General features: G+C 49.4%; 2 protein-coding genes across 10 annotated transcripts in view; one reads left to right on the top strand and one right to left on the bottom strand.

Annotated features, from left to right (window-relative positions):
* The window catches only part of Arvcf (ARVCF delta catenin family member), a 58,810-nt gene extending 48,858 nt beyond the window's left edge, over positions 1 to 9,952 (bottom strand). For 2 of the 3 annotated variants that reach the window (XM_021209470.1, XM_021209472.1), the window contains exons 1-2: positions 9,684 to 9,952; positions 5,220 to 5,271 (exon numbers count right to left, since the gene is read on the bottom strand). The gene's annotated coding sequence lies outside the window, so the exon portion shown is untranslated. The remainder of the gene's footprint in view (positions 1 to 5,219; positions 5,272 to 9,683) is intronic. The other variant, XM_029544791.1, reaches the window with a different exon arrangement.
* Positions 9,953 to 10,037: 85 nt separating this feature from the next.
* Tango2 (transport and golgi organization 2 homolog) overlaps positions 10,038 to 25,419 on the top strand; it is a 46,126-nt gene continuing 30,744 nt past the window's right edge. For 2 of the 7 annotated variants that reach the window (XM_029544443.1, XM_029544445.1), the window contains exon 1: positions 10,038 to 10,271. The gene's annotated coding sequence lies outside the window, so the exon portion shown is untranslated. Of the gene's footprint in view, positions 10,272 to 14,026; positions 14,162 to 14,205; positions 14,310 to 19,491; positions 19,528 to 25,419 lie in introns of those variants that run through there. The other 5 variants (XM_029544446.1, XM_021209458.2, XM_021209459.2 and 2 more) reach the window with 5 other exon arrangements.

The following is a 25,419-nucleotide window of genomic DNA, read 5'->3' as shown; positions in this document are numbered from 1 at the left end:
GTGTCTGAAGACAGCTACAGTGTACTTACATATAATAAATAAATAAATCTTTAAAAAAAATAATTAAGGTCACAAAGGAAGATGTCAGAAGCTCGGTGGCCTCTCAGGTACACTCAGCAGAGACTGGTCCCGCCATATTTGTATTCCATGTGTGTCATCATGAGGCTGTGGCCTTAACTCCAGGCCTGGTGTCAGTGCGGTCCTCTGAGAAAGGAGATGGAAAGGGGACATATACCTTGCTGGGCTATCACCTATGCCGTCCCAGACTCCACATGGCCTAGGTCTCAGCTTCCCCATCTGTATATCCTGTCTCTGTCCACATGGCAGCCTAGAATCTGGTCATCCGGAATGGGCCCTGGAGGTGCTCTCTGGAGCACAAAGTAAAGGCCCTAGGGAGGATGCAGCTGGAGTCACCTCTGCAGCCTCATCTGGCAGAGCTCACCAAGAGTGTCTGAGAGCAACCTCCTTCGGCCCGGACTGGTCAGAAAAGCCTAGGAACTCCTGGGTGGATATCTTACTGTAGTGGAAGCTGATACAGTGGTAACTCCTAGGTTCCCCAGCTGAGGATCAGGGACACCCAGGGCTGGGGGCATCTAAGGCCCTCTCACCCAACTATGCCATAGGAAGTTCTCCAGCAGCTGAGAACAAGTGTGGGGGGCGGAAAATTCACTGAAGAAGGCAACACTGAGGCTGGGCCACAGGGTGGAGACATGGAGCCCAATCAGCTACCCCAAGGTAGCCGGTGACCCAGCAGGGGCCCCACCCAAGCACAGCCAGGACCTTTGTCTATAACCTGGTCACAACAGGCCTCCAGAGACTGGATGGCAGCACACCATGCCACTGTGAGTCACTCTGAGCAGGGGATGTGAGGTTTCTTAGTTTCATGTCTGTGGCCGTCATAAAATGCTCTGAGAAAAAGCAGTGCAGGTTATCTGGCTTGGTGTCACACATACTGGTAATCCCAGCACCTGGGAGGGAGAAGCAGCTCATCGTACCACGCCCACAGTCGGGGCAGAAGAAAGAATGTACGTGATCCCTTGCTTGCTTGATCAGCTCCATCTCAAACACCTCATCCAGTTCATGCAGTTCGGGACACTCTGCCTACAGAACTGCGCCCCCAGTGGACTGGGTCTTCCCGCATCAATTAAGACAACCCTCCTCAGACATGCCCACAGGCCCCTAATGTAGACAATCCCTCATTAACAGTCTCTTCCTGGTGATCCTGAGTTGGGTTAAGTCAATAATTAAAGCAAAGCAGCATACCTGGTGTATTAGTGTTGTCTAGAGTAACAGAACTTATAGAATGAATCTATATCTTCTCCCCCGCACTCCCCTCCATACAGAATGGCATACAGGCTGGGGTCTAGCTAATCCAATAATGGTTGACTATGAACAGAAGGTCCAAGAATCTATCAACTGTTCAGTTCACTGGATATCTCAACTGGTCTTTAGTATGCACCAGAATCCTGAAGATGTAGGTTCTAATGCCAGTGAAGGAGTGGATTTGCTAGGGAGGGTGGGAGGAAGCAGGCAAAAAATAGATAGCTTCGGTTTTCCATGTCCTTATATAGGCTTCCAACAGAAGGTATGGCCAGATTAAAGGTGGGTCTTCCCACTTCAAACATTCAGATTAGAAGTGGATCTTTCCACTTCAAATGGCCAAATTAACCAAACCAAATCAAACCAAACAAAAAACAACAAAACCACCCAAAACAACAACAACAAAAATCCCTCGACGGTGTGCCCAACCATTTTGGATTTTAGTTAATCACAGATGTAGTCAAACTGACAACCACCAATAGCTATCACACACGTGACAAAGGCAGACAGCCAGTTTGGGCTGGGCTCTCCAGTCATGTAGGCAAGGTCCTTGTGAGGCAGCCAGGCCAACCCACCACACCCACCCCTGGGGCTGAGACACAATTTGGAACTATTTGAGGGTTCAGCCTAGAAATGCCTGCAACCTGGGATTATCAGGATTCCAGAGCCCACCACCCAGAGGAGGAACACAGTGATCACCCCATAGCAGAACAGAGCTGCCTGGGCAAGGGGCCTCCAACTGAAGATCCGCACACACTGATACCAGGATGACTCCTCTGCCCCAAGGCAGGGTTATTCAGACCCTGTAGGTCCAGCAACATCGCCAGTCAACACCAGCATGTCATGTTAGGACCAAACATGTGTAAGGAGAACCAGGGTACTTGGAGAGCTTTTGGAATAAACCTCACCACAGCAGGGACCAGGTCCCATGGTCAGCCAACAGTTTCCGAGTGTGCCGCAAGTATCGAAGCTTGCGTATCGAGTGGCACCACCTCCAAGGTACCCACAGAGATATGAGGGGAGGGAACACACAGAGGATCAGCAGGTATCTTTAAGAATATGTATGCAATCCAAGCAAGGTAGCACATATCTTTAACCTAAGTACTCAGGAGGCAGAGACAGATGGATCTTTATGAATGTGAGGCTGGTCTGGTCTACATAGGCCAGCTATGGCTACATTGTGCATGTGTGCATCCACATATGCATGTAGAGAAGCTAGAGGACGCTGCGTGTCCTGGCCTATCACTCTCTACCTTATTCGTGTGAGGCAAGTCTCTCACTGATGATTGATAGGCTGATGATCCTCTTGTCTCTGGCCTCCACAGTACTGGGGTTACAGGCTCAAGCATGTAAATATGCCCAAGTTTTAAAAACTAAGATGAAGATTTGAACTCTAGGTCCTTACACTTGAGCTGTGAGCACACTTACCTGTTGAGCCATCATCCCTGCCTCCAATACTTGGACTTTTTTAGTGAAAGCAAGAAGTACTAGCTAGGTACTGAATGTGTCACTAGTGAAAGCAAATCTGAGACCTGGAAGACACAGAAACATGTGTTCAGGCGCGTGCAGACACACACACACACACACACACACACACACACACACACACTACCCTTTTAATGTGAACATGGTCTCCCTTTACTAAACTTAGGCAGCTGATTTCATGAACTGGGAAAAGCAGCAGGGGTCAGCACCTCCCAAGTACAAGGGAGCCTTACCCTTGGGAAAGCACCTTCCTGATCGAGTCTCTCTCTCTCTGTTATGTCAAAATAAACTCAAGGCAGATTAAATCTTGAGTGTAAAAGCCTAAGGTGGCGGCATCTAGTAGAAGACAGACAGACACTACTTATGTAGCCACATGCCAGGAGGATGGACAGCACAGAGTGCTAGAGTAACCCTAGGAAGGGAAAACAGTCCATGTTTCTTAGTAAGTATGAAAAACTCTGATCATCAAAAACTGCCACAGACAAAGATGTAATTATGCAAGAGGCAGAGAACTGGTATCATTACTATTTAAAGACTTGAACTGAAGGGCTAAAGCCATCAATCCCTCAAGGGAACCCTGGGCTGGACACCACCGGGTACACTTCTGAGAGGCGGCCGAAGACTGGTTTAGTTGTGAGAAGGGAGTAATTATTACCCAGGTCTTGCAATGAGGTGTGTCACTCCCTCACATTGCCTTTAGGTTCTCCTTCTTCAGGGAGCCCCATTAATTCAATCTCACAACCCCAAATTTGCAATTGTCCTTGTTCATCTCCTCAGAGAGCTGGGAAATGGGCCCAGACCAAAGCTGAGACAGTACAAATGATGCCAATCGTGCCTTCAAAACCCAGAGCAGGCATGAATAACCAATCAAAAACAACAGAACACGGACAAAGGAAGAGAATGAAAATGGGGAGAAGGAGCTAGAGGCAGAGAGGGAAGAAAGGACAAGAAAGGAGGATGCCAGAGTAAAGAGGTTTCAGGTGTGCCCTGAGTATCACTAGGGCCATTATCTGAGCCCTGGCTAACCTGGCCTCCCGATGTGCACCAGCCTATGACAAGCTGACAGGGTCTGAGTTTGCCCAGCTCATACAGGATCCTGGATTTGAACCCCAGCATCAAAAGGGAAATAGTATGAGGGGTGCAGCTCCTCTTTCCGCTGTTGTCCCCCTATGATGTCACTTGTTCTATAGGAAGTACCGTGGGCTAGGGCCTGGACGTTTTGGCCCAGTGAACCCTAGACAGAGCCTAAGCTTTTTTAGCTCAGAAACCATTGAGTGACTCAGTGGACTATATACTGAAATGTTTGTTCAAATACTGGCCTTCCTATACATCAGTAGACGTGGCTTGTCTAGCCAGAATCTTCCCACATCCAAGTTCTCTAGTCACAGGTGAAGAGAAATCAGACCAGCCTATCCATCCACTGTGCCTTAAGAAAGGGCCCTCAAACATCTTGAAGCCTGGTGCTCCTGGGTGGGTGACTACCACCTTCTTCTCCCCAGCACAACATTATGGGACCAGATCTCCCCTCAGGGCACAGTGTTGGCAGAACAGAGCTCGGTGAATGAAAGGGGGATAGACAGTCTGGACAGCTGTGGTGGATAAACGAGAGCGGCCAGGGGGCAACTCCTTGTAACTATCAGCCACTCTGCCCCCAAAGCAATCACCGTAGGGTGTTAAATGCCACCAAAGTGTCTCTTCCGTTCATAGAGTACCAGAGGACGCAGGAACAACCAGGCCGCCCAACCTGCCACACACTTCATGGGCATCATACCTCTCAATGCCAGTGAAGCTGGCAGCCATAATTCACAGATGAACAAAGTAACCACCGCAGCCAAGCCAGTCCACACAGCAGGGCTAGGATCAGAGCGGTGTTACTGGATCTCCTACCCTACAGTGGCAGAGGGATGAGGCTGAGAGAGAACCACAGGCACATAAAACTGCAAGGTTCATTCACTCCGCAGGTTCATGGAGCCTTGGGGCTTATCAGCAGTGGCCAGCTGGAGGCTCCATTCTCCCTTGGGCAGTCAGAAGCATCCCTGAGCTGAGCTCTAAGCCAAGCAGGCTGCGCTGACATCAGATACCACCATGGCTGGCATCCAAGCTGTGATGGATAGAGATCAGACCCAGCTAATGTCCTCATTAACCATGCCCAGCATCCTGCTAGGTCAGCCGCACCTCACCCTCAAGACAGACATCCATCAGGTGGCTACTATGCACACTCGAGCCACTGGGAAATCTAAGTTAGTGTGGCAGGCCCCCTACTTGGTCCTGTCCAGTCTTGAGACTGTGCCCAACCAGGGTGAAGCTGAATAGACAAGAGAACGCAATGCATGGGTCCAGACCATTCCAAAACTGGCCACACCCACCAAACTCACCAGGACACTCTGCTATCCTGAGCAACACAGGTAACTTACCTATTTCAGGGGATCTCAGCATGTCCTAACACCCATCTTGTGGACTCTGTTCCTGTAGAGAAACCAGAGGATACTATGTGAAGCTCCCCTAGAACCAGTTCCTTCTGGATCTAGGCATACTGGCCCAGACTGTCCCCCAAGCAAGACACTGGCATCCTGGATCCTAAGGTCGCCCTGTGGTGTTCCTGACTCAGTCACACATTGTATGTACTTCCCTGTCCTCACACACAACTGGGACTGTAGTTTGCATCAGGTCGACTTCCCTTCTGATGAGGTTGAGAGGTCAGAGATATGAACTGATAGTGTCCTATTTCTCCTCCCAGAAGACTGCATCATTAGGGTCTTGGGGCTCCACATAGAGTCTTCCAGACCCTTGTGCAATGGCATCTGCCTCTCCCAAGGCTCCCCAAAGCTAGCTTCAACCCTGGCTCCCAGTTCCTAGGACATTGGTGGCGGGGGGAGGGGGGGCAAGTTGTAGGACTTGGTCCTGCAGCATGGACTGCTCACAGTGCACGGAAGTGAGACAGCACTGGTGTCTGCTCTGCAGGCAATTCTACCATGGCTCTAAGGAACCACTGCTTCCTGTCTCGGCAGACAGTCTAGGGACACATTCCCTCTTGGTATATCTGAGCCTAGGGACACTGCCAGAGGGTTTATGTCATAAAAATGAAAACCTGGATGACAGAGACAGTCAGGGATAGGTGGCAAAGGAGGAGGTATCTCTGGGGCACTATGATATAAGTATGGGAGTTCTTCCCTTTCTGGTCTGTTTCCAGACTGTTCTGTGCTTCTGTCCAATCTTCCTCTGTGAACTACTTGATCCTAGAGGTGGTCTCTGTGTCTCACAATAGCCTATTAAGCTTTTGGGTAAGAATTCAATCTAACCTAGATTGTTTGTGCGTCTCTCTCTCTCTCTCTCTCTCTCTCTCTCTCTCTCTCTCTCTCTCTCTCTCTGTGTGTGTGTGTGTGTAGGGGGTAACAAGGGGGAGAGTGGGGGGAGCAGTACGCAGAGCTTGGTTTACTGGCAGTCCCTGAGGCCCTCTGGTGGCCATATTCAGGCCAGGCTCTGGCTGCCAGGTCATTTGGTAGAGAGGTTTCAAGTAGCATGTGGAGAGCTGGTTAAATATTAGAGTGGGATCATGGAATATGTGGGTGAGGGTCAGCACACAGCACCAGAGGCAAGGGGGAGCCTGGCACATGCTAAGGCAGAAGGACCGGCTGATAGTGGAGAAGTGGTTGGATAGAGTTGTCCACTAACTTCCCCCAAGCAGAGGCAAATCCTCTGGCTGGTGAAGGAGCCCTGCTCTAAGCATGGCATTTCTGGGACATCTCTCCTTTTAACTTAAATGTTAACCTAGATTTTTGTCTCACAGAGAACCATGTGACTTTGTTATAAGCCCCAATGTTCAAGAAGTCTCTCACCAGGACTTAACACACGCCACAGCCTTGGCCACATGAGTCAACCTGACTCCCATTAACTGTTCATGGTAAGTATAATTCCCCATTTTTCAAATGTGAAAACCAGAACCAGTCCAGGAAGGATCTGAACTCAAGTCTTCCTATCCCCAGGGTTTCCCACACTCCTCACCCAGCAGGAAATGACATGGCTACAATAATATGACCCCTGCCATGGGAGACTCCAGGAGAGAAGTTAGGAGAAAGGTGGAAAGACAGAGGGGCTACAAGAGGCAGGGTGGTAGAGGTCACCAGAGGAATGGGTGTCTTTCCAGGAGTGCTCTCATCACAGGAGCAAGGTATAGGAGTGGTCAGGGTGGAGTATCTATGGCCAGCCTGCTGGGAGCCCTGAATCACGACACACAAGAAATGACCAGAGAGATTGGACAGAGCCGTGAAACAAAGGCAGATGTAGTGATGGGACTCAAGATAATGGATACCCAGCTTGTAACCCTTTGAACATCCTGCTGAACTGGTCTACAGGCTCTGGGGTCATCCACCTGGTCAAAGACCACAGGGTACTTGGCCAGGCTCCATTTCTCCCCTGAGGATGGTCTGAGCCTACCCTTGCCATAACCTGCCTCCCGGGCACACACACTGGGCTTCTCTACCAATCCAGCTAAAGCTAGAGACACTGCCACTACCTGCCTGCATCCCAGACTCTGGGAAAGGTCTGCAGCTGTTTTATAGCGCCACACCACTGACCTAACCACGGGGCTTAAGACTGGGGTACAAGCCTGGCCCAAGCTTAAACACCAGACCAGCAAGCTATGGGCCATCAAAGGCTGACTATGTGGAGCGTTTCCACAGGTACAAGCTGAGTCAGGTCAGACTGAGCATGAGAAGCAGGTAATTTAGGATCACATACGCCCACCCTGGATCAAGATGGTCCGCCTAAGAGCTTGCTCGGTGCTGACTGCAGTGTACCCACAGCAGGCTATAGTCTTGCATGGGTCTCCTTGGGCTCTGCTCTGTACGCATAGGTAGGACTGAAAATGCAAGTAGCTGGGAACGTGTTCTTCCAGTAATCACAGATACAGAGAGCCCTTCAGCCACCAGGCAGGGAAAATTCCTTCTGCTCAATGACTAGTACCTGCCCCAGCCACACAATTCCTCCTTACCCATCACAAGAACGCACTGACCGTTCCTATGAACACTGATGTGTTCATACACATGGACAACAGCTCATGTCTGGACTGCCCTGTCAAACCATTTCCATCTACCAGTGCCCTTCTGGGTCTAGGTGTCACTATCCCATGACTACGTGGCCCTCACATCTCCCCCGGAGCTAAAGAAATCCCCACCTCCTCCCCCGCTGTGCATCCTGACAATCAGCCAAGAAGGAGCAGAGCTCTGGCTTTCCAGCGAGGCTTGTGTTGGAGCTCCAGGCTAGTGTGGAGTGAAGGGAGCTCCGCCTGACCCCTGTGCTGCACAAAGAAGGACAGGCTACATAGCCCTGCTCCTGTGGAGGCCACACAGAGGGTGCCTGGGACAAGAAAAGGCGACCTGGAAGGGGAGGGGGGGGTGAGAGAATGAATGTGGGGAGCCACAGAGCACAGGCTGAGGGGAGAGGGGAGGGGTGTAGCAGCTGGGACATAGGGAGAGCCTTGGTCTCCAGCTTCTGTGCAGGCAAGTGCTAAGGATGGCACATCTAGGAGGCCCCAAGTGGGCACTGGCTTGGCCGTGCTCAGGAGCACCTCTGTCATCATGCCAAGTATGTCCTGCCTGATCCCAAATGGAAAGTGGTCATAGACAGCAAGAAGCATCAAAGACCTCAGATGACACAGAATTGTAGGTTCAGGCCTTTCCAGATTGCCAATATCTGCCACCTGTTTCTGAAGCAAACATAACCTCAGAACACAGGGACCAACTTCAACATCCTGGTATAAGTCACTGTCCCAGGCTCACAGATCCTGAGACACTCCCCAAAGCAGGCAACACTCACTCTGGATAGACAGCCTGGGACCTGGACCAAAGGAGAGGTAGAAGGACTGGGGATCCCATTGTGGAATTACAGGCACTCACTCACTCAGTGCATAGCTGGTCCTACTTAGGGAAAGATGTTCCTAAAGACAATTTGGGCATGGCTCCATCCCTTAGCTTTATAAAAGTAAGCATGTGTTTTGCATTTCAGATTGTTAGCCCACATTCAGAGTCTAGCCTAAAAGTTAACACAAACAGAAGCATTTTCTTTCTTTTCCGTCATTTCTAAATGTCTGAATCTACAGAGACAGTCCCCTAGTACCATAGACACTGATACCTGACACTGAAACAAATACAGTTAAATATTGAATATAAGTAGCATTTAATTATTTAAAAATTAAAAGGGGAAAGCTATGGTATCCAGGCCTCCTGCGCAGAGCAACTCCAGACTTGCATATTCTCCAGGGCTGGTGTCCCACTGAGGAATGTTGGGCTATCTAGGGAGGAGATTCAAGCAGGGACACCAGACAAGGGATTCCCAGCAGCGCCTCCTCTCTCTTTTGTGAGGCCTTAGGAGCATCGCCGCGTAGGGACATTCCCTTGGCATCGCCAAGACCCTGCGCTCACCAACAGCCGTGTCACCCCAGGAAGTTCCCTAGCCTCGCCGCCCGTGTCCTGGTAAAGTTTCCATAGCCATCGTCGGGTCCCTGCTTGCAGGCTCTGCAGTGGCTCGCGGAGGGCAAGGCTGTGGGAGCTGGGTCCTGTTCAGCCCGGAGGCGTGAAGCTGGCGCCGTGGCCAGGTTGGACAGAGCCCTGAGGTCATGCACAAAGGGACCCGCCCCCAACCACCCGGGTCTCTGAGGACCCGTCGTGTGCTAGAGCGCGGGTGAGCAGAAGAACCAGCTTCTGAGCCCCACCCAGACCTAAAGTCCGAGCCCAGGACCCTGTCCCTCCCTACCTTAGTCCGCATCTCAATCTAGACGCTATACCAGCTCGCTCCCCCAGGACCTATCCCTAGTCCTGGCCGGGATCCGAGTGTCCAGCCCCAGGCCCACAGTCGGACCCCGCCCACCCGGCCGAGCTCACCTGGCGCGCGGCGTGGGCGGCTCCGCAGCGCGGCCTCCGCCCCCAAGACAGGCGTCCCCAGGTCCCCCGGCGCGCGGGGAGCGGCCTCTCTAGCGCTCAGCACCGAAAGTGGCTCCCGGGGCCACAACTTGTGCTTGTGAGGGGGTGGGGGGGAACACTCCTCCTTCCCTACGGGAGCAGCCAGCAGGCTAGCCCTCCCACCCCTCCCGCTGCCCGTGCGCAAAGCGGACCTGGCCGGAGACGAGGCCTCCGCCCCGCCCCATCCAACTGCGAATTTTCCCATTGGTAGAGAGACGCGCCCCGCAACCCTCACCGATTGGATGAATGTGCAGAGATTGCGGCTTACTGTTAGGCTCCTGGTATTGTCAGTCTTAGCCCAAGATCGGCCCCCCTAACAGAGCAGGCCGAGGCCCTGACACCTGCCCGGAATGCTGTGGCTGCAACAGCTGCAGGAGGCTCGGAGTTGCCCCCTCCCGGCCACCTTCAGAGGAATTCTGGGGATAGTAGGCCCTGAGCTGGAGCTTGCAGGACCTGCGGTCACTCCCGGATTCCAGCAGCGTTGTCTCCATCTCCACCCCAAGTTCGCAGGTATCCTGCTAATGTTAGCGGGACATTGAGCGTTGATTCCTTTCTATTGGCATAGAATGGTATTTATCTTCCACTCCGCAAGTGTGTTGGGCTGCTGCTCCCATTTTACAGATAGAAAACTGAGGCTTTAGGCGACCAGGGCGTGAACCCAGTCGTTGGACTTCCAGCCTTGGGGGCTCTCGCACTGTCCCCGTAGCCCCTGCAGCAAGGATGAACAAGGTCAGCTAGGCTGGTACAGAATGGGCATGGTTGCAGTGATTTTGAGAGCAAAAGCAGACTCTAGAAAAACTAGAGCTTTTTTTCTTCTATGAAGCCTGTATTTGCAGAGCCTTTGGGCACTCCCCGCACCTGCATGAGACTGCTCTTTCCCGGGGCAATGAAAAGCTTCCTCATCCCGGGAAAGGGGAATTATGTGTTTATCTCTTCCCTACTACACTCTGGTGTCCCGATTTCCTCTGCTCTGCTTTGAGTCCTGGAGAAATATCAAGGAGCTTTATCCACTGCCTGAAAAGATGAACACATAGTTCCCTGCCAGGTAAAGTACATCAACCACATCTCTGCAGTGACATAAGGTGGTATAGGGGACCCGCAGGGGATGGTGTAACATAAACAGGAGATGGAAGTGCAGACAGTGGAAACGAATCTGGCCTGTGCTTGCTCAGAAGCCTCTTATCCTGAGTGCACTGGAAATGAGCAACTCTTCCGACTGTCCGTGTTTCCCAAGGCCCCTACAGATAGTGCTAATGGAGGCCGGGGTGTGTGTGTGTGTGTGTGTGTGTGTGTGTATTTCACCCACCTATGCTGAGTCCAGTGTGCTCACCCAATAAGGGTTGCTTGGTGAAGACAAAGAAAGTAAATGCCTGGAGCAGGATCTCACTTCTGGGTCCGCCTGCTGTCTAACTGCTCTAGGAAATACAAATTGATACCAGGAACTTTTCAGAGTCAAGGCAGTTGCTACTAATCCGTTGGCATTGCTACTTGAAATGAACACCATTTGGCATCCTGGTTTTGAGATATTGTTGCAGCTCTGGCAAGGCAGAGTGAGCAACTCTAAGAAAGCTGAGTCCTCCAGGAAGGTAGGCTCGCTCTAGGTAAAACTACAGCTCTCTACTACAGCTGCCATTCTGGTGAAGTTGCTGTGTGGTGGGGGATTCTCTTTCCTCCATTAGAAGTGGATTTAGTAAATCCAGCTGTACCCTGGCCCGTACTCATCCTGGAGCACCTCTCTTGAAGACCCCCATAGCTCCGAATCATACCACTTCCCCATACTTGCTGATGGGACAGAGAGGCTGAACGGGTTTCTACCTCGCTGCTTTAGAGCCTGATCATCAGCTTAGAGAAAATCAGGGTGGTTAGAGACAGCTCAGATAGGTTTCAGGGCTGCTGTCTTACAGTCTCCCTACCAGGGCCAATAATGAATATCTCTCCCCCCCCAGTCTCTGTCTCTGTCTCTCTGTCTCTGTCTCTGTCTCTGTGTGTGTGTGTGTGTGTGTGTCTGTGTGTGTATCTCCATCCCTCCTTATCCAGCCCGCTGCTGCCATCTCTGTAGCAATAGTGCTGGGGAAAGCCACAGAGAGGAAGTGTTTGTTTGTCAGGAAGAACTTCCTAACTAGGTGGCACTTAAATCCTAAAATGGTGTTTACGAAAAATGGTGAGCTCCCATTCTGAGGAATGCACAATGAGCCAGTCTCAAATGGGAGAGAATGTCAGAGTGCATAACTATCAAAAAATAGGGGCAAGAATTGAATCCCCTTCCCCTAATTGGACTGCCTAGTTGGGCCTCAGAGGGAGAGGGTGTGCTGGGACTAGATGTCCCAGGGTGGGGTGGTACCCAAGGGGGGCTCCCCCTTCTCTAATAGAGGGATGGATTTGGGACTGGGAGGAGAGGAAGGAGGGGAGCTGCTATCAGGATGCAAAGTTAATAAATAATTAAGGAAAATATTGGGTTCAAATTCCTCCCAAAGGGCCACCTGCTGCCTGTGATGGGATTTCAACCACTGTTCAACATGTTCTAACATCTCTCTTTATGGATAGGATTGATAAGAAAGCCTATCCAACCAATGGTCCCACTCTGAGTTCATGGCTTGGTGCTTTGAGGACAAGCTACTGTGTATCTACTGTATCCCAGACCATGCTCTTTTAGCCTCAAGCCCCTGTCCTGCTTGTCCACGACTACATCTTAGTCCTGTAGACCAAGCAATCTGGCAGCTCAGCTGGAGATAGCTGGCAGGAGCACAAGGTGACTGTGCTAAGCTGGAGGAAGAATGGAAGTGCCTAGCTAGGTCTGCCACCTGCTGGCCAGGAGTCATGGTCTCTGGAGAGTCCGGTCTCGTTTGCAAATGGTTTCCTTTAGTTCTCAGGAGGAATGCTGGTGAGGCTGTGTGAGAGAGGGCAGAGCTGTGGCTGGGTCTGGCTACAGCCTTGCTTTTGCCTCTCCGAGTTCCAGTTTTCTGCAAAGCTTCAGCACTGAGGTTTGGGGCCATGACACCTAGATCGTCCAGGCAGCTAATGCCACTTGGCATCTTTTTTTTTTTTTTTTTTTTAAATCAATTACATTTTATTTTGTGTGTGTGCACCACAATGCACATGTGATGATCAGAGAACAACATAAAGGACACAGTTCTCTCCTTCCACCATGTGGATCTCAGGGAGGTAACGCACATGGCCAGGTTTGACAGCGAGCGTCTGTCTATACCCAGGCGGCCATCTTGCTAGCCCTTTATTTTACTTCAAGTGAATAGCTTAACTGCTCTGAGCAATTATATTTACATCTCTAAAGTGGAGTGAATGAGAATTGGGTATCAAGACAACTGGGTTGAGAGCCTGTAGTACAGTATCATTGTCTTTAACGTGGTTGTGATTCTTGTACTGAGTACCTTGGGGAGGACCTCTGGTGCTCCACCTTAGCAATGCTCAAGCCCCTTACACAACCTGATACTAACAGGAACAGGAAGCCCCCAGTGAATGTCTTGGCCCTGTTCTAAATGTCCCAGTCATTGTCCAAACATAGCTCAAGCGTGGTAAATTCCTCATCCTTGGGGTCTGGACTCGCAGGACAGCCTCAGTGACTACTTAAGGACTATGGAAGACACGGTGGAGCAGAAGTCCGTGTTCTGTGTGTGTTTTTTGTTTTGTTTTGGTCTGGTTTGGTTTTTCGAGACAGGGTTTCTCTGTATAGCCCTGAGTTCCTAACCCTGGAACTCACTTTGTAGACCAGGCTGGCCTCGAACTCAGAAATCTGCATGCCTCTGCCTCCCGAGTGCTGGGATTAAAGGCGTGCGCCACCACGCCCGGCCTGTGTTGTTTTTTAGTGCAGGGAATACAATAGATGAGGAGTCAGAGGCCAAGGATTCAGGCAGTCTGGTGAGACTTGGAGGCGACAAAGGGAAGGGAGAGCTATCCCGGACAGATGATATGGTCTAGAGGTAAAGACCAGGACATTGTCTAAAGGGGGTGGGGGTGGGCCCAGCGCCTGAACCGGGCGGAGTGCAGGGGCTATCTCAATCTCACAGAGATAACCCACAGGCTGAGGAGCTGTGGCAGCATGAAGGGACCAGATGCCCACACAGCTCCAGCCTTGGTGCGTCTCCAGTTTTGGCGCAGCTGCGGGGGCGGAGCGCTGTATCTCTAAGCGACAGCACAGACGGCCAACTAGGCCGCGGTTCTGGGTTCGCTGCCCCGCCCTTCGCTGCTGCGCCCAATAGCGAGCGCTCTAGCGGCGGGCCGGGCGGGTTCTGGGCTGGAGGATAAAGTACGCGGGTGCGGCACCCGGAAGTCGGCGGCAGCGGAGGCGGTGAGTGTGCAGCGGGTGACTGGGGCTAGCGGGCTGCGTTCCTGGCGGGGCTGACCCAAGGTCGGGCGCCGGGCTCCTGGAACGCGGTCTGGATCAGGTTGGTCGAGGGCGAGGCGGTCCGCACCTTCTCGTCATAATTCAGTTTTCCCTTTCCAAGGCATTAAATGGAAACTAAACGGCCTGCTGGTTCGGGACTCTAGTCTGACAGACCAGGCTGTCTCTGACAATTGAAAGCAACCCATACGGTACTGGAAGATGTTTTGTTTATCCCTGTCAGGATTGGGCGCAGGGAGGGGTCACGGCAGCAGGGGCAGACTTGCTGTATAAGAGGCTAGGTTGGCGGGACAGAGAGCTGCGTGGCTGTTGCAGGGTGAAGGGCTGCAGTCTCCAGCGTCAGGAATTACTCTGGAGCCTAGTCATGTCTCCCCTCTCACTCTGAAACCTCCGATGGGGCCTTAGTCCGTTAGAGTAGATAGCAAGTGCTAGGTCATTCTTATGCCTGAGATGGGCTTTACTGGGCTGGCGTGGTGAACCCTTGCTCAGAACGGGAGGACATTGCGTGTAGGCTGCATCCAGGCCAGGTCTGGCCCCACTCTAGGCTCATTGGCAGCTGAGGTTTTGCTTGTTTGCTTCTTGGACAGTGGACAAGGAGGACCTGATGTTGAAACCCCATCCAAGTACCCTCAGCATCTTCTCTGTTTCCTTCTGCCCGATAGGTCACGTCTTCCGTGTTTCTTTAGAGTGCACGCTTTGCCCTTGCAAATGTCTTGCTCAGCGGACCTGTCTGCTGCCTGCGCCTGCTGACTACTGTTTTGCCACTCCTAGGCTCAGCCATCTTCTATGGGGTAGATATGACATCTATAAGGGACAGGCGAATGACTCGTCCTCTAGACAGCTTTTTAAGGTAGTTAGTATTCCTTAGTCCAACCTTGTACATAGTGAAGAAAACACTAGCCAAGGAGGCATGTGTTCCCAAGGCTGCTGCAGGCCAGGGTGGTTGGCTTCCAGGCCTGTGCGTCCCCTCCTTTCCCGGAGACCTCCTGGGTCATGTGATCTGCTGGAGAGGGTGACTGTTCCCAGATAGAACAGAGAGCCTCTGCCCCTTCCTCCAGATTCCTAGTGTTGCTGCTGGGATGTGGGATGCTGGGGTGCACACATCTCTTCAGGTTCCCCTACCATGGTCCCCGATCCCACATTTTCATTTTACTTTTGTGTCTTTATTTTACTTGAAGTGTTTGTGGGGGGGGGACACATGCCAAAGGGGTCCCAGCTCCCAGCTGTCAAGTCAGCAGCCTGAGAATTTTCCCCTAGTTTTAAGGACCTAGTCTCAGATCACACCAGGCTTTGATGATGAAAAGAATTCCAGGCTAGCTAGTTTATGAAGCAGAGTTGGAGATTGTGTTAAAGGTATTTAAATAGAGGCTTAAGTATGAAGATCAGGCACAAAAGAGGTGCCCAAAAGAAAAAAAAGAAAAAAAAAAAAAAGGTAAAACATACCCCAGAGCTTGGGCTTGGTGTTTCTCAGAAGCACCTCATTGAGTGAGGTTTAAAAGTCCTGTCTTATTCATGGCTCCTAACTAGGTTGAAAGAGGAAGGTAGGATATCATCCTGTAAACAGGTTTGTTTGAGGTTCTCTGACAGAGTCTGGGTAAAGAGATAAGGCCATACCCAAGGTCATATGCATTTTTTTTTTCAGGCCTTAAGTGTATCGCTATCTTAACAAAAAATACCTGTAAATGAGGCCAGGCATGGAGGCTCACACTTCTAATTCCAGCACTTGGGATGCAGAGGCAGGCAGAACTCTGTGAGCTTAGTCAGGGCCACACAGTGAGAACCTGTCTCAAAACAAACAAACAAATAAATAAATGTAAAAAAATCTGTATATGAAAATCATAGTAAGCACCAGCGCCCGCAGCACTAACTATGCTGGACCGCTGGCTTTTCAGCTGGCGATCGCATTAACCCTGGTCCAGGATGAGGTCCTGCCCTTTCTTCTCCTCACTTCATTGGCCTGTGTCTCCATCCTGCCTCAGCTAGATGCAGTTCTCAGTCTGATCACCTACTTGCTCTCATACGTGGTACCCTTTAGCCCTTCCCTGGATGTGGATGACTGACCACCTGTACAAAGAACAGGACGGGAAGGCTTGGAGGAGTTCTAGAAACAGCCAAGCTTGTTGTTGACACTGTGGGGAAGAGTCAGAGTCCATCCTTGGGTGATGTGTCAGTCAGTTTACAACAGTAGTAACTGTGAGTCTGGCGTGTGTTGTTGGTTCAGACCACAGGGCTTGCTTGGTAAAGGGCTCCTGACAGCAAGATCACCTCAAACCAACTTGATTTTTGCGATAATCTATACCACTTCCACCCCTTATCTCAACCATTCATTGTTTGTTCTTTGAGGCAGTATAGTCTTGATGAGCCCAGAACTTGCTATGTTGCCCAGGCTGGCCTTGAGCTCATGGCTGTCTTATTTCTCGGCCTCCAGGGTGCTGTCAACTTTATTAGTGTGTGTGTGTGTGTGTGTGTGTGTGTGTCTTGCTGTGTCACCTAGGCTGACATTGAATTGGCCATCCTCCTGTCTCTGCCTCCTAGGTGCAAGGATCACAGGTGTGCATGCTACACCCAGCTTCCTTTTGAGATTTCAAAAGTCATGTATACAAACTTAAAAAAAAACAAACAAACCAGCCTCCATGTCCCAGCAACTACTCCCATGGCACACTGCTGACACTTGTGTCTACTGGCAAGGGGTCTTAGTGCTTATCTCTATCCTCTCTGCGAAGCTGTGAGCTAGAGATGGATCTATAGTTAAGAGCACTTGTTCTTTTTTGTTTGTTTGTTTGTTTGTTTGTTTTTTCAAGATAGGGTTTCTCTGTATAGCCCTGACTGTCCTGGAACTCACTCTGTAGACCAGGCTGGCCTCGAACTCAGAAATCCACCTGTCTCTGCCTCTTGAGTGCTGGGATTAAAGGCTTGTGCCACCACTGCCCGGCAAGAGCACTTGTTCTTGCACAGGTTCTGGGTTTGGCTCCTAGCTCCCAGAGAGGGACTTCCAGTTCTACTTCTGGGAAACCTGACATCCTCTTTATCTTTTGCAGGCACCAGGAATACACATGGTACACACAGGCATACATGTAAGCTAAATACTCACATGCATAAATATGTTATTTTAAATATTTACTTATTTTATGTATATGAGTACACTGTAGCTGTCTTCAGACACACCAGAAGAGGGCATCAGATCACATTATGGATGGTTGTGAGCCACCATGTGGTTTCTGGGAATTGAACTCAGGACCTCTGAAAGAGCTGTCTTATCGGCTGAGCCATCTCTCTAGCCCACCCCGTCCCCTTTTTTAAAAGAAATGTCATATTTTGTTTGGCTCTAGATAAGCCAGGGCCCCTATTTCAAAAAACAAACAAATGAAACGAAACGGAATATCCTATTTTATATATTTATTATTTAATACAAAATGAGGTGATAGAAGCCACCTGAGGGCTAGGCCTGTCCCTATTGTGGGGGCAAGGGACAGGCTGGGCTTCCTACCAAGAGGAAACTGAAATGCTTGCCAGCCCTGTATCCAGGCTTTCTGTCAAACCCATAGTATGTGTGGTTTGTGCTATTCCTTTGAACTGCAAAGAGACAATGACGCCCTGGTGTGAGGCTGAATTAATGTCTTCAGAACATTGGGGAGATCTGAGGAGAAGGTGTCACAGGAGACAATTTGTCATGGTGAACTGCTGTGTAATAGCTGGATTGAGCAGCATAGGCTTACAGAGCTCTGGCTGCCAAGATGGGAGGAGAGGAGGGTGCTGCAGCCGATTGGTTGTCTGGGAATTTCTCAGCCAAGATCTCAGGAATGGAGGCACTGTGTTCCATATGTGTTTACCTCTTCTCCTGGCACTCCCTGGAGCCCAGATCACAGCCCATCACATCGGAAGTTTCTGCCTGTTGTGTCCTGCCCAAAAGATCAGCTTCACCCCCCGGGAGCTACTACAGCCAGCAGTGACTTGGCTGCAGGACCTGGCCACTGACCATCTTTTTCAGACTGATATTTTTACTCCTTGTCATTAGAGTTGTCAGCTGATTGCACGAGCCCCACAGCCTCTGCCCAAAGCCTTCATCCAGACACCCTTGCTAGACTGTCTAAAATTGTTAGCTCTCCAGCTGGGAAGTCAGAAAAACATAACTCCTGCTCCTTTGTGTGTGCCCTACACTGCTACCTTTCTGTCCACACACCTTGCTTGCTTTTTTTTCTAGGTCCTGGGTTATGTTGCACGGTGCTCAGGTGAATGAGACTGTTGTTAGGCAGTCTACTTGTGCTCTGCCCTATGCCCCTCTGTTCTGTGCCATGACATCGGCTCATTCTTTCTTTCTGTCTCTTTGCTGCGTATATCAGCATGGGGAGAGAGCAAGGTGTCTGAGCTTCCTTCTAGGGCTCTTTGGAGGTAGACAGCTTTCTTTGTCTTGAAACATGCCAACGGCAGGCACACAGGTTTTCAGCATCGTACTTGATGGATTCTATTAGGAAGCCAGTTCATTCACAGGCAGAGACAAAAGCCAGTGCTGGCACCCAGGCATCTGCTTCTTGTTGTTACAACACAGTCCCTGAGACCAGATGGTTCTGTCTGCCTTCTGACTCCATGGACAGGTCTTGCTTATATCTAGTCTGTAATGGTTATTCCTTGTTGTCAAATTGTCTATATCTGAAATGAGCTACCATCCAGAATTGGAGGGCTCACATGTGATCCAGATCTTGAGGCTGGAAGACACAAGTTTCTGACCTGGATCTCGGCATGAAGATCTTGAGGGTAGTACACACTTTTTTTTTTTTTTTTTTCGAGACAGGGTTTCTCTGTGTAGCCCTGGCTGTCCTGGAACTCACTTTGTAGACCAGGCTGCTGGTCTCGAACTCAGAAATCTACCCGCCTCTGCCTTCCAAATGCTGGGATTAAAGGCGTGTGCCTTTATTTTATTTTTTTTTAAAGATTTATTTATCATTATACATAGGTACACTGTAACTGACTTCAGACACACCAGAAGAGGGCATCAGATCTCATTACAGGTGGTTGTGAGCCACCATGTGGTTGCTGGGATTTGAATTCAGGACCTTTGGAAGAGCAGTCAGTGCTCTTACCCAGTGAGCCATCTCACCAGCCCAGTACACACCTTTAACCTCAGGAGACTAAGGCAAGATCTCTGAGTTCAAGGTCAGCCTGGGACAAAATACGTTCCGGATCGAGGGGTGATGGTACACACCTGCTGCTGGAGACCTACATAATAAGGACGTTGGAAGAAGGAAGATTTGTTCTTCTTCACTTGCTTGCATTTACTTCCAGCACATCTGTTGCAGTCTACTTCTACAGAAGACCAGCTGAAACAACTAGCCTCGTAGGACTGAGCAACTACTAGATTCTTGGACTTCCCATTCACAGCTGACCATTGTTGGGATAGTTGGACTACAGACTGTAAGTCATCACGAGGAATTCCCTTTATGGAGACATTCCATAAGTTGTGACCCTAGAGAACCCTGACTAATACACTAGTCACTGTACAAAAGACAGTGATGTTTGCTCTCCTGGCTGCTACCTGCTTGCTGCTGCTTCAGGAGCAGGGGCTTGTTGCTATTTGCCGTTGTGTGCTACTCCGGGGTGGGGCAGTAGATCGAGTGCTTGTAAGCGCCCTTAGGCATGTATGATGCTGTGGGTTCCATCCCCAGCACCACACAAACATAAGGTGTTGAAGCTATGGACCTCCTTACTGTATTGCTTCATGGTCTTTGGTACTGGCACACTGTCTGGCATGGCTAATAGGGATAGTGCTATTTTTGGACTTAGAACTACAGCCTTTGTCCCAACAAGCCAAGTGTTCCATCGCTGTCCTCAATAAACTAATTAAAAGACTCAAATGAAGGGTTTGGAGAAATGGCTTAGCTGTTAAAAACTCTTGCTGTTCTCACAGAGGACCCAGGTTCAGTTCCCAGCACCTACATGATAGCTCACAACGATCCATAGACATACATGATGTACACAGACATATATGCAGACACTTATACTAATAAAGTAATAAAATTCTTAGGCATAAAATAAATAAATTTAAAAAAAAATTAAAGACCTAAGTTAATAGTGACAAGCAGTAAAAGGTTTCTGCATTTCGGCCACACTGGGAAGAAGGACAAAGAGACTGAGTAGCATGCCCATCCCATGCTTACCCGTAAGGCCTGTTCCATCAGGTGCTCTGAGATAGATGCCAGGTGATCATGTCCTTTAAGGCACTGGCAGGGGAAGCTATAATATTGTGTAGTTGTCCTTGTGTTTGTAATCTTTAGAGAAGGACCTCTGAAGGTAGCGGATCAGCGAATAAGGTTATGAGTTAGAAAACGAATCCTAGCATTCTGCCTTATCTCAGGGCTGCCACGTGCCCGTGGCTTCACAGTTTGGGAAGGTGCTCAGTAGCCTTTAAAGCCTGGCTGATCCCCTCCACAGGGGCAGCCTCTCAGATCTAACATTCATTGCAGGGTCCCTAACAGTTTAAAGAGAAGGAAGTGTCACTAAGCAATCCAGCAAGGACTCTAAGCCTGTCTTGCCAGGCTAGTCTCTCGTGAGGTCATCTGACACAGTGACTGCTTCCCTGGGTTGTCCCTGGGCTTTCGCCTCTTCGCCCACCTGGAGATCCCTGGGGAAATTCAGTTCCTTGGGTACCTTGTTTGTTTTTAACCACTGAGAGAGACAGAATGGGGGCACAAGTGTTGAATTAATGTGTCCTCATTTCTCCCAGACAGGCAGTTACAGTGCAGCATTGATGATCCAGCTAGGCTTCTAGAAGATACCTTTTTTTGAGCTAAGGTCTCCTGTATTCCAGGATGACCTTAAAATGAAAACTGGCTGAAGATAACCTTGAACTTCTGATCTTCCTGTCTATCTCCTAAGTGGTAGCGTTCTATATACAGACACTAGTACAGAACGAGTCTGTTATTTATATTTGCTGCAGCCGAGCAAAACAGATTTCATTTTTTTCTTTTTCTTTCCCTCCTCCTCCTCCTCCTCCTCCTCTTCTCCTCCTCCTCCTCCTTCTCCTTCTCCTCCTCTTCTCCTCCTCCTCCTCCTCTTCCTCCTCCTCCACTTCCTCTTCCTCTTCCTCTTCCTCTTCCTCTTCCTCTTCCTCTTCCTCTTCCTCTTCTTCTTCTTCTTCTTCTTCTTCTTCTTCTCCTCCTCTTCTCCTCCCCTCCTCCTCCTCCTCCTCTTCCTCCTCTTCTTCTCCTCCTCTTGCTCCTTCTCCTCCTTCTTCTTGCTTATAGTTTACAATATTGAACATATACAAGATGTGATGCCGCCTCTGGCAAGTCCCCATCTTCCCCTGGCTGCATCATCCAGAAGATGGCAGTGTCAGGAGCATGTGCTTTCAGCTCTCGTAATGAGTTGCTTTTTCAAAAACCCACAAGCAAATCCTCCTTGGTCCTTTCCAAGGCTAGCTTCCTCATTTACCTAAGGGCTGCCCTCTAGGCCTACATTCTTTTAATTTTTCTTTTACCTTATTATTTACTTTTATGTGTATGAGTGTTTTGTCTGCATGTATGTATGTGTGCCACATGCATGTAGTGCTCTCAAATGCTAGATGAGGGTGTTACTGTACGTGTTACATACAGTCTGAACTGTCATGTGAGTGCTGGGTCTCAAACCCAGGTCCTCTGGAAGACCACCCAGTACCTTTAACCACTGAGCCATCTCTCCAGCCCCCTAGACCCCAACTCTTTTTAGCCGCCCCAGCACCACTCAGCACCATTGCTCCATGGGGTTGGTGAGGCTGTTTGAGATGTAACCAAACCATAGCATCTATGAATAGCCAGGAAAGAGACCGGCGCTCCAGACACTGAAGTAGAAACTGGGGTGAAGGTTAACTGCTGCATCATTGGAACCTGGGGATGCTGCCAGGCCTGAGGGTTTGGGAGTGTTAACATGGGACCAGCTGGATGGTTCAACCAGACACCCGGGCATTGGCTAAACGTTTGGGAAGCTCAGTTGTTCTCTGCCTTGCATCATCCAAACAGACAAGTCTGGTCTCACTTTGTGCTAGGAAGGAAGTTATTTAAAAAGACAGGAGATACAAAACTTATGTAGTAAAGGAGGCAAATGTTAGCCAGGTGTGGTATATTCCTGTGATTTCAGGACTCAAGAGGTAAAGTCAGTCTTGGCTATATAGTGAGTTCAAAGCAATTGCAACTTAAAGTTCAAGTTCATGGGAAGGAGCTGACATGAGATCAGCCTTCCAAAGAACTTTGTTAGGAGAGAGGGTCCTGAAGGGGGAGAGCAGGCCCTCAGGTCCAGAGAAGAGTTTCATTTGGAAGGATAGCTGCCTTGTTCATAACAATGGGATCTGAAGGATAGATAGACACTGGTAAACTCTTGACTAGAGATAACAGCATGGCCATAGACAGCCAGATGGGGCCTCTAAGGGAAGAGAATCTTCCCTTCAAAATATGGCAAACAGGAGTTTTATGACTCTTGGATTTTTCAGAGAAGGGTAGGCAGACTTCATACAGGGGTCTGAGCCCACTTGCCACAAGCAGAGAGACTGTACTAGGTAGGATCATGGCCCCAAATGTCTTGAATTGGGGGTTAGGGGCAAGGCTTGCTTTTTCAAGAAAGAAATTTTGCTGTGATGTAAGAGTTTGCTCCACTAAGCTAAAGGAAGGGCATGGTAGGTAGGTCATGAGGCAGGCATGTACATAGATATACCAAAAAGGAAGAAGGAACCTCAACTGGAGAGTGGAATTCCAGGAAGGGTGGAGGACCCGCTGAGGCCGTCTCGTTGGACAGTGCATACTGAGATGGTTCTTGAAAGCATTATTAGCAAATGGGCCAGGGATTCCTGGAAAACTGTCCTTCCCAATTTTTTCTGTGTACTAAGAATAGCTTGGGCTGGAATATGCCTTTTGCTGTTGTTTTGAGACAGAATGTCTTAGAGTTTTCTTGCTCTGAAGGGAGACTATGACCTATGGCAACCCTTGTAAAGGGAAACATTTATTGGAGCTGGATGGCTTTCAGAGGTTCAGTCCATTATCATCAGGGTGGAAGCATGGCAGCATGCAGGCAAGTGATGCTGGCAAAGGAGCCGAGAGTGCTATGTCTTGATCCATGGGCAGCAGAAGGAGACTGTGTGCCACACTGGGTGTAGCTTAAGCATATCAGACCTCAAAGCCTGTCCCACAGTGACACGCTTTCTCCAACAAAGCCATACCTATGACCAAGCATTCAAATACATGAATCTTTGGGGGCCAAACCTATTCAAACCACCACAGGGTTTCGTTGTGTAGACCTGGTTGGCCTTGAACTCAGAGATCTGTTGCCTGAATGATGGGATTAAGGGCATGTACCACCACTGCTGTCCAGCTTGGCATATCCCTTTAATCCCAGTATTTGGGAGGCTGAGGCAGAGAGATCTCTGTGAGTTTTAGACTAGACTGGTGTACATAGTAAATTCTAGGTCAGCTAGGGCTATCCAGGAAGACCCTGACCAAAAAAAAAAATAACAACAACAACAAAAAAAAAAACCCCAAAAAACAGAACAAAACAAAAAACCAAAACAATAGCTCAAATGCAAGATACTTTCTGGTTTTTAGAATTGGCTAGTTGGACCAGGGAATCTGAGCCATCATTCTGAGAAGACTTTCACCAGCCGGCTTAGAAAGCTGGAAGTTCTGAGCTTTATATGTGAAGACTCTTCTTGTCACATCTTGCACATCCTTCTGGCATGGTCCAGGAGTGCCTAATAACATCAGTTGTGTATGGGACACACTGAAAGTTTTCCTTCTTGCCAGTGACTGCTCTGTCCATGGTGGGGACTAGCAGCCTTTTGAGGTTCAGTTCTAGTGCCCTCCCCCATCTTCCTGGCATGGTCAGCAGAGGCACTGCCAGGTCCCAAGTGCTATTGTTCCTGGACCTAAGCCAACAGAGGCCACACGTGTCCTCCGAGTATTCATTTTAATCGAGACTGGGCCCTACAAGAAGTGAAAGGGCCCAATCCAGTACCTATTTGCCAGAGCTACCCATACCCTGGTGATAGAACTGGAGATGGGGAGGCTTTGTAGCTGAGAACAGCTCAGAGAAAGTTGGGGTACTCTCTTAGGTTTGGAAGTCTTGACCATTACAGAACACTGAGACCTTCCTTTGTCATCTCGTCTGCATAGAAGGACCTTGGCTTTTCTCAGACATGGACAGAGCAGTTTAGTGTAGGTGTTCATCCATTCGTTGTATATTGACCAGCCCCCTGTATGTTCTAGCAAGTAGGGCATACTTCAGAGTGTATACCAGGACCCTGGTCAGGAAGGAGTTCCCATGTAGGCTGTGGGACAGGGTGGGGTTTATGTGCTTTGTACATACCAGAGAATCTTTGGCCACATTTCCTCCAGTATTAGCTTAAAGCATTCTAATTTTCTGTAAACATTCTAAAAGAGAATGAAACTTATGCTAAGTGTGGGACTGACTACTTCGTAATACTCAGTGTTTATAGCTCAAATTCAAACTGTCTCCTATTAGGTTCATGTTTTCCTTGTTCCCCAGCAGGTATCACAGTTTTTGGGAGGCTGTGGAACCTCTAAGAGGTGGGGCCTAGCTGCTGAAAATGGGCATGGTGGCTCACACCTTTAATCTCAGCACTTGGGAGGCAAAGGCAAGTAGTTCTTTGTGAGTTTGAAGCCAGCCAGCATGGTCTCATTTGTGAGTTCCATAGGTGAGACCCCCATTTCAAACAAAACAAACAACTGCAAAAAAATAAAAAGAAAGTAGATCATACTCAGCCCTGGTTTACCTACTGTGTGTTTCTTGGTTCTCCATGGCATGAGGAGCCTCTGCCACAGGCTAGGTCATGGTCTCCACCATATCCTGCCTGCCATGATGGTCAGAAACTATGAGCCAAAATCTTTTTCCCTCAAGTTTCTTTCAGATGTTGTCACAGTGAAATAAAAGACACTAATGTAGAAAATTTGCCAGAAAAGGTACATTCTTCGTCTTATAACTAAATTTGACCATGTTTTTAAACCTTTGGAACTGTTCTGCAGGTGAACTTACAAGTTTGGAGATGTGGGCTAGAGAAACCCCAGAATGTTTATAATTGAATGGACAGGATGCAGCTAGAAATACAAGTGGCAAAGACTGCCTCAAGGCTTGGGACGGTGGAGTCTGTTAGAGTCCAGCCTGGTCTACAGAGTGAGTTTCAGGACAGCCAGGGCTATACAGAGAAAACCCTGTCTCGAAAAACCAAAAAGGGCTGGTGAGATGGCTCAGTGGGTAAGAGCACCCGACTGATCTTCCAAAGGTCCAGAGTTCAAATCCCAGCAACCACATGGTGGCTCATAACCATCC

Source organism: Mus pahari, chromosome 12, assembly GCF_900095145.1.
Source record: "Mus pahari chromosome 12, PAHARI_EIJ_v1.1, whole genome shotgun sequence".
Classification (NCBI taxonomy): domain Eukaryota; kingdom Metazoa; phylum Chordata; class Mammalia; order Rodentia; family Muridae; genus Mus; species Mus pahari.
The sequence above is the reverse complement of the archived record's forward strand: the minus strand, read 5'-3'. Positions and strand labels throughout refer to the sequence as shown.